Below are 6,682 nucleotides of genomic sequence, written 5' to 3' on the forward strand. Positions count from 1 at the left end.
TCCTATTTTAAGTATAGAAATAACACTAAATATTACGATCAGAAAATATATCATAGAGATAGCTTCTTTAACGTAAGTACACATAATAAAATCACTAATTAAGACAAATATATATATCATCAATTATTTTTAAAAACCTAAATTAATAAAAAAAATTATATATTTAATCATCTCATTTATGTTTCAACAATTGTACTAAAATACTTTGAATCTTTTTCTCATTTTTTTTTACGTCTCATCTTACAAATTCAATAAATTAATGATTAGATTTGTAAACTCATGTGAACCTCACACAAATTCAATAGTGGATTCATCCATTCACTATGAAAATTGTTAAAAAACAGTTGAAAAATAAATGAATTCTATCATTTATCTTTATAAAATGCTGAAAAATTAGAATATATATGTTGGTTGATAAACATAATTAATAAGCGTTCACATCTAGGCATCCATCTAGATCAAAAGCAGTTTTGACAAGTAGTTGCTAAAAAACTCAGACTTCTTTAAAGAAATTTGAGCTGGCAATTGGAAAGAGTAGTGTAAATTCTTGCAGTCGATACAATATTTTTATTTAGAGTATCTCTCTTCAATCTATGCCTTTGAAAATAAGCAAAACAAGAAGACCTTCTAGAGAAAAATAATCACTCCCAGGGCCAATTGGATTATCCAAGCAATTTGAGCAATCATTCTTTCATTTTCTCAAAAGAATTTAGACACGTAATCAATAGAGTAAGCTTACTTTTTCTTTTTTTTTTTGTTTTACCTTTTGCTACCAAAGAGGAACGACCAGAACAAAACTTGTGAATTCTCATAGGAGAATGTTTTCGTCGTTGCTTAGACGTTTTGGAATATATATATAATTTATTATTATTATTATTTTTTGTGTGTATAATAATTATTAATGCATCTTGATCCCCATCCCATCCCTTCTTACCCAATAGTATATATTTCATTGCTGAATTTAAGGCTTACCCTAAGCCGAATTTTTTCCAAAAGGCAAATCTAAACGGTCAAGATCTACGATCCTGTGGGCCATTTTGTGTCAAGCTAAAATGTTGACCACCACCCTAAATGTATAATAAAACAGGTTGTACTTGCACGACATGTCCGCTTATGGTGAGCTGTCTTTGGAAGATAGGGATCTAATTAAAGTATTTAATTGTTTAAATTGGTAGTAATTTAAATGGTTAATATGAGAGAGTTGATGTGAAATTTAATTATTCCGAAAAAAATTTAGCTGTCCAACCATTTAACTAGACAATTGAATTCTACATAAGTTCTCTCACAATAATTTACTACTTAAATTGCTAGCAATTCGAACTACTGTGTATCATAATCTATTTTTGCATAGCAATGGACATCACTACAAAAATATTGGATTTTAATGACTCCCATATAATGATGTTTTTTGGCCCAACAAATATCATTATTAAGTTAGTGACGACTAAATAATGACTTTTTCAAAATGGGAAAAAGTGAAAATACTAGAAAAGGGGCTAGTGTCGTTTGAAAAGTGGAAACAGCATTATTTGATGCCATTTTCAGCAAAACGGCACCTTTTAAAAGGTGCGGTTTGAACAATGCACAACACCTTCTAAAAATTGTCGTTTTGCACTATTTAAAACTCATCACCCATTAAAAAATTATAAAAAAATAATAATAATTTTTACCAAATAATATATATATAATATTTAAATGTTTTGAAATAAAATTTAAACTAAAAAAAATTAGAAGGGTGGCTGCCGGCGTTGGGGTGGGCCACCCTCGGCCTCACAGGTGGCCCACGAGCCACTCGAGAGGTGGCCGAGCCACTCATGGCCACCTCTGAGGTGGCTCGCGGGCCACCCCTTTCCCCTAGGTGTGGTTGCCAGCCGGTTCCAAACCGGCAGCCACTTGTGTTTTTATATGTGTATTTTTTTTAAAAGAAAGTCATATTTGTGTTCGTTGAAAGTGAAACTTTTTTGAAGGTTTTGGGTGTGGGGGTTGTTTTAACACAAATTCTTAGCGCCAATATTATTAAATTTTGATACATTTCACCATTCATGGATCGCTATTCACGCTAAAATAGTGATGCGTAAATAGTAACAACTATTTACGAGTCACTAATCATGCATGAATAGTGACTCATGAATAATGGTTACTATTGATACGTCACTATTTTATAAATGGTGACATTTGAATAGTTAAAAAGTTGAATGGTAACATTTGAGTATTCAAAAAGTCACAATTTTATTAGTGACATTTTTTAAAAAAATGTCACTATTCAAATGTCATTAAATATGAAAATTTTTGTAGTGAATCTAGAATACTTTCTAAAGCAAAAAAACAAGTAAAACTTGATTAGAAAGGGGGCCTTTGAAATTTAGAATCAGACAAAAATGCACACATCGAGTTGCACGATTAAGACCCACCCCTCACCACTCCATGCATTGATTTCGGTACATAGTTCATACTTGATCACTTGGACTAATCAAATGGAAGCTTCCGGTAGACCACCTTCTTTCCTTTTTTGCTTTTATTTAAATCAAAGTGAGAGAGGAGGAAAAGGGGTTGGATAGACCACCTTATTGTTGAAAGGAAGAGTATCAATTATAGCTTTGATTGTCCTCAAGGGGTAGCTCAATTCGCTATAAACCACGGGCTCATGCCTCATTAAGCGGTAGTCACTAGCTCGAATCTCCCTCCCCCTTCCCTTGTGTGGACATGTTAAAAAAAAAAAAAAAATTACAGCTTTGATTTTAAAGAATTGTTGCATGGATTATATAGCAAAAAAATCGTATGGAATAATTTTACTTCAAAAGAGAAAGATATAGAACAGCATAACACTTATTCCTTGCTTACATTTTACATTTTACATATTAATTACTGTTGAAGTAACTTCGTTACTGAATTTGTATTTATACACAGAAACGCCCAAATAGATTCTAATTAAAAATTAAGAATAATGAAATCATATATTTAATGAGTATTAGACCTTGTCACAAATATTTCTATGGTATATATATATATATATATAACATTACTCATCCATCTAATTAAGTTGATTTGTCTTTATATTTTAAGTCTATGTTTTTTCCTCTTTTGCAGGACCTTGAGTATACTTTGGAATGGATGGACTCTACGTTAGGGATGAATATGAGAACGGTAGAAAACGATTAAGGTTTTTTTTTTTTTTTAAATAAGAATGGCGAAAAATGGACTTTTGCCCCAATACGATCATTTTAATTTTCCACTACCACCAAAAACGCTGTCCACTGCCACCAAAAACGCAACAAATATTTTCCTAGTGTTTTTATGCTAGAGCCTTAGGCATCGAGAAAGCAACGCCGACAAAGCAACACCAACTGTTTTAAAGGTTCGATTCGGCGGGGCCGGTTATTATTTATATATATATAAAAAATTAATTCTCAACATTCTTTTCTTTTTGTAAAGCAAAATTTTTTCATTTTTCCATGTAAAACATAAAACTGACATAACATACTATAACTTACAAGATCTTAACTATCATGAATTTCATAATAAATTAATAAAATAAACATACTAGAATTTATTGCTTTTTTTAATTCTTCTTTGAAAATATAAATACCAGAAATTAGTTTCTCTCGCTTAGCCCACTTAAGGTAAATGAAGATGATGAAAATTGCGTACATTTATAGGAGAAAGAGAGGACCGATTTCCTTTATTCCTTTATAACTCAACTTCTCATCAAAGTAAGAGTTAATTGAATAGGAAACCATTTCTCTTAATTAATTAACCAACAGTTTATTAAGGATTAGGATTAAATAATCTCATAACTTAAAGAGTCTAATAAATACTCATATGTGCCATATCATGTGGGACATTAAATTCTTACATTCCATACTAAACATTCTTATTTTTTTCCATTAAATAAAATTATAAGCCACTAAATACTAATTATTCAATGCCAAACATCTAGAAAGTGCCCCCCAACAGAAATCCTGGCGTTTTGAGAAAACAATAAAGAAACTGCCTAAAAAAACATTTAACAGTTGACCACCTTTTGTGTCAAACATTTGATTTTTCGGGGGGCGGAGGGGCATTTGATCAATTCTACTCCAAAACAGCGTGGTGTTCCCATTTTACCATTTCAATTCAACGGTTGATCGAATATTCAAAACCAGTCGTCTCCCCCAACGTTCTTTGTGTTTTTCTTTCTCAAATTAAATTAAATTATTCATGGGTTTGAATGTTGAATCGCGTGCTTATGACATGACCAGCACACACATGTATGTATATATATATATATATACACAACCCAACCAACTCTCATTCATATCATTAACAAAAACCACAACGACACAAACACGCATTCTTTGTTCTCCCTTTTAGTGTTGTTTCATTCAAACTTGTTCCAACTACCAAACTATGATGATTTCCTCGTGGAGAAGGCGTAGAGCTGCCCGCTCCGCCATCAAGGAGCAGCAACGGGTTAAGATTGGAGACATGGAGTTGACGCTACCGGTCCATTTCCAATGCCCGATATCTCTGGACCTGATGAAAGATCCGGTGACGTTGTCCACCGGGATTACGTACGACCGCGAGAGCATCGAGACGTGGATTGAGGCCGGGAACCTGAGCTGCCCCATTACCAACCAGGCATTGACCAGCCCTGAGCTCGTACCAAATCATACCATAAGGAAGATGATACAAGACTGGTGCGTTGACAACAAATCCTACGGCATTGAGAGGATTCCCACGCCGAGAATTCCGGTAAGTTCGGCTGAGGTTTCAGAAATTCTTTCCAAGATTACGACGGCAAGTCAACGCGACGATCATGTTCGGTGCCGGGAGTTGGTGGAGAAAATCAAGGCATTGGGGAAGGAGAAAGAGCGCAACAAGCGGTGCATTGTGGCAAATAAGACCGGAAGTGTCTTGTCGGCTGCGTTCGACACATTTTCAAGGGCGTCTTTCGACAGAAATGTTCCGGTCTTGGAGGAAATCTTGTCGGCTTTAACCCTTCTTTTCCCTCTCGATGCAGAGGCCAAGTCTTATCTTGGATCGGCTGCTTCGTTGCATTGCATGGTATGGTTTTTGAAGGGTGGAGATTTGTCAGGGAGAAGAAACGCGGTTCTGGCGTTAAAAGAGGTCATCTCATCGGACGATCACCGTCGAACAGACGCATTAGCGGAGGTTGAAGGAGCTTTAGAGGCAATAGTGAAGCTAATAAAAGAGCCCATTTGCCCTGCCACCACAAAAGCTTCATTGATGGTCATATATCGCATGGTTAATTCCTCGTACGCAAAAGAAAACATCATAGAAAGATTTGTCGACATGGGGTTGGTCTCTTTGCTGCTAGAAATCCTTGTTGGAACCGAACGAAGCATGTGCGAGAAGGCGCTGGGCGTTCTGGACGACGTATGCGGAAGTGACAAAGGGAGAGAAAAGGCCTACAATCATGCTTTGACGATGCCAGTTGTAGTAAAGAAGCTTTTGCGCGTATCCGATTTTGCGACCGAGTTTTCGGTCTCCATCCTCTGGAAGCTCTGCAAGAATGAAAAGAGGGAAGAGGGAGGAGTTGTGGTTGAAGCACTTGGAGTAGGTGCGTTTCAGAAGCTGCTGTTGCTCTTACAGGTTGGTTGTGCAGAGAGAACAAAGGAGAAGGCCACCAAGTTGTTGAAATTGTTAAATCTTCATAGGAATAGGCTGGAGTGTATTGATTCTACCGATTTTAAGGATCTCAAGAGGCCCTTTTGATTCGAGGCCTACCAATTTTGAAGTACAAAAATATATCGGGGAAATACTCATTATTCACAGTTCGATCGATGTACAAAAATACAAAATCCTTGATAACTATTTCAGAAAATATTACTGAAGTTTCGAATGTCTTGCTAGCTTGTGAGTTGTGCTCTACCCTTTTTTTAAAAAAGAAAAAATCGATGATCGAGGTAAAATGGCTTGAGATGCCTTAATTTGTTTGAGGAGTTATAATTTTTATTCTCCAAAATAAATTACTGTTATTGATATGTTTTAGACGGTAATTATTGGATCATATATAAATTGCAAAATTTTGTAATTTAAGATGATAAGACCTTCTGTTTGAATCATAATTTTGTATAATTGCATTATATATACATCACGGTAAATAATAATATGGAATGAAAAAGAGAGAGACCAAGAAAGAGAGTCGAGACACGAATTTATGTGGTTTGGTAACGCACGTACGTGACTACGTCCACAGAGAGTACTGCTATATTTTACTATATGATTCAGGGTTATAATATAACATATATATAGAAAAACCCTAATTATATTGATGTATTTTAGAAAACCCCAAAATACCTCGTATCGTATCATTGGGGTGTTGCCCATGCACCCCCACAACCTAATCGTCCCCCCGCAAACTTAATTATGCCCATGGACTAAAGTAGACTCCTGCTCCATCAACAGAACGTCGCTTCGCTCCGTTTACTTGACCAACGTACTACTGATATTCTAATATTACTCTTTATGCTTGAGAAAATATGAGCCACTAATTCTAACAATTTTCTTTAAATTAAATATTTTATGTTTAATTGAAAAGAAAAAATATTGATTCATTGATGCCAATTGTCGTAATATTCAAGAAGCATATATAGAATGTTATCAATTCGATCACAACCTATCGTGAGCAATTTAGTTTCACATATTCTTTTTCAAAGTTTTGTTTTGATTCCTTACTAAA

At 34.9% G+C, this 6,682-nt stretch overlaps 1 pseudogene; it reads left to right on the forward strand.

The window, feature by feature from the left end:
- Window positions 1-4,347: 4,347 nt before the first annotated feature.
- Window positions 4,348-5,751, forward strand: LOC132179829 (U-box domain-containing protein 21 pseudogene; annotated as a pseudogene).
- The last annotated feature ends 931 nt before the right edge of the window (window positions 5,752-6,682 follow it).

The sequence above is a fragment of the Corylus avellana genome, chromosome 4, assembly GCF_965113065.1.
Source record: "Corylus avellana chromosome 4, dhCorAvel1.hap1.2, whole genome shotgun sequence".
NCBI lineage: Eukaryota > Viridiplantae > Streptophyta > Magnoliopsida > Fagales > Betulaceae > Corylus > Corylus avellana.